The sequence below is a fragment of the Malaya genurostris genome, unplaced genomic scaffold (genome assembly GCF_030247185.1).
Source record: "Malaya genurostris strain Urasoe2022 unplaced genomic scaffold, Malgen_1.1 HiC_scaffold_71, whole genome shotgun sequence".
Classification (NCBI taxonomy): domain Eukaryota; kingdom Metazoa; phylum Arthropoda; class Insecta; order Diptera; family Culicidae; genus Malaya; species Malaya genurostris.
The window spans coordinates 26,225-28,598 of record NW_026682705.1 but is presented as its reverse complement, the minus strand read 5'-3'; positions in this window follow the sequence as shown (position 1 = coordinate 28,598).

The following is a 2,374-nucleotide window of genomic DNA, read 5'->3' as shown; positions in this document are numbered from 1 at the left end:
ATTGAACGTTTCCAACAGTATCATCTTTACGCATAACGGCAGTCGTCGAAGCATGGGGTATCCTATCTGGTCCGGTCCTGTAGATGAGCCTTGCCCTTTGTCAAGTGCCCATAGTAGCTCATCTAGAGTAATTTCGGTGTTATACACGGCCTCGAAACTGTGCAAGTTTGTCAGTCTCTTTCGCTCGGCTTTTTCCTTGGTCATTTGGAAAGATGCGAGGTAGCTTGAGGTAGCTGACCGCTCACCGTAATGTTTGGCTAATGCTTCCGCTACTTCTTCGGGGTCGTCAGTGAATCCTTCCTCCTGTTTTAGGACTAGCGAACGGTGCTGTCTGTTACCACGCAGGATGTTAACTGTTTTCCACAGTTCGGTCGTCGTGCTGCTCGGTGAAATTTTCGCTACGAAATCTTCCCATGATTGCTGTCTTGCTGTTTTAACCGCTTTCCGTGCCAGGGATCTGGCTTCCTGAAATTTTTGCAGGGCTTCAGGTCGATGGATGCTGGAAGAGTTACTGCGTCGTAGTTCTCGTAGGCATTTACGTCGTAGTTTTATTGCTTGCTTTACTTCTGGACACCACCATGGTACTGCCTTAGGTCCCGATCGACCGGTAGTTCGGGGGATGGATTCAGTCGCTGCTGCATGGATTGCCTCGGTTAGTTTCACGACGTTCCATTCGTTGCCTGAGCGGGTGGAGTCGGCTATGATACGCTCGTATGCGGGCCAATCTGCACGATCGTATAGCCATTTTTGTCGCGTTGTTCGATTGTGTGACCAACCAGGAATAGAGATCTTGATTGGGAAGTGGTCGCTGTTGTGTGTGTCATTCAGAGTTCGCCAGGTGAGTCTGCTGGCTAGGCTTTCCGAACAAAAGGAAAGATCTATGGCCGATGCCTTTCCTGTGACTGGGTCGATACGGGTAGGAGAACCGTTATTCAGGATGACAAGTTTATTGATGAGAGTTTTCTCCGCTATAAAACGACCGAGTGTGTCGGTCGATTTCGATCCCCATGCGTAATGATGAGCATTGAAATCTCCCAAAAATATCACTGGCCCTTCAATTTCGTCCATGAATGCATCCAACTGGTGTTGGCAGTCGCGCGCACTGGGTGGTATGTAGATTGACACTACTGTTACCAAAACCGGTTTGTGGATTCGTACGGCAATCAGATGGAGACTGGTGTTCGTAGATATCCGTTCGAAAGGCGTGCCGTCGCGGATGGCGAGGCCCACTCCGTGTTGCCAGTAGTGCTCGGTGTTCGTTTTGAGTAACAGTGTGTAATTTTTGCCTACGTAGTCTGATGGAATGATCGCCTCATTGACCTTCGTCTCTTGAAGGGCAACCACGCAGGGCTCATATTCGGCGATGAGCTGTTTCAGTTCGCTAATATTAGCTCGTAATCCACGCATGTTCCACTGTAACGCGAAAGTTCTGTCGGAAACGTTTTTCTTGATCGATGGTGTTGTGGATCGCTCTGTGGTTGTAGGTGATGGAGATCGATGACTTTGACTAGGAGGCGATGGTTCACCGGTGGAAAGTCGGGAGGAGAATTGCAAGGGCTGTATATCCGCGGGGTAGGGACAGCCCTTTTCCCCCCGATCGATCCCTTCCAATGATGGAAGTGGGGAAGCTACTTTCATCTCTTCTTCCCCAACCCGGGACGTCATGACGAAATCTGAAAAGGAGATTGGTGCCACGGCATTATCCATTCTTGTGGAACGGAAAGTAGGACTGACCTGTAGGACATTTTGTCCCACAGTGCCAGTCGCTGTCAAACGTTCTACACTACTCTCTTCCGATCTACTGACAGCGGCCAGCACTGGGGAAAAGCTTTGTGTAGATTCTGTCCGCCTATTCGGTGATGCTGCTGCTTTCGTTTCATCGAACGGCGAGGTTTTGTCAGGCGAGAGGCTTCGCAGTTGTATTGGACTTGGAGTCTCACCGGTGGAAAGTCGGGAGGAGAATTGCAAAAGCTGTATATCCGGGGGATAGGGACAGCTTTTTTCCCCCCAATCGATCCCTTCCCCTAGAGGAAGTGGGGAAGCTACTTTCATCTCTTCTTCCCCAGCCCGGGATTCCTTTGTCATTGTTTCTGCAACGGAGAGTGGGACAGCAGTATGTTCTGTTAGCGATCGATGTAGGGAAGCACTGACCTGTGAGACATCTTGTCCCACAGTACCAGCCACTGTCAAAACAACACTACTTTCGGAAGAACTACCGGAAATGGCCGGCACTGGGGAAAGACTTTGTGAGGATTTGTTTCTTTGTGTTTGGTCATGAAGTATCATTATCGGTGAATCTGTGGTGAAGTTGTAGCCATTGGAGTCTGAAGTGTTGCTTTTGGTGTCAGAATTATCTGGAAATATATTGGGCGCG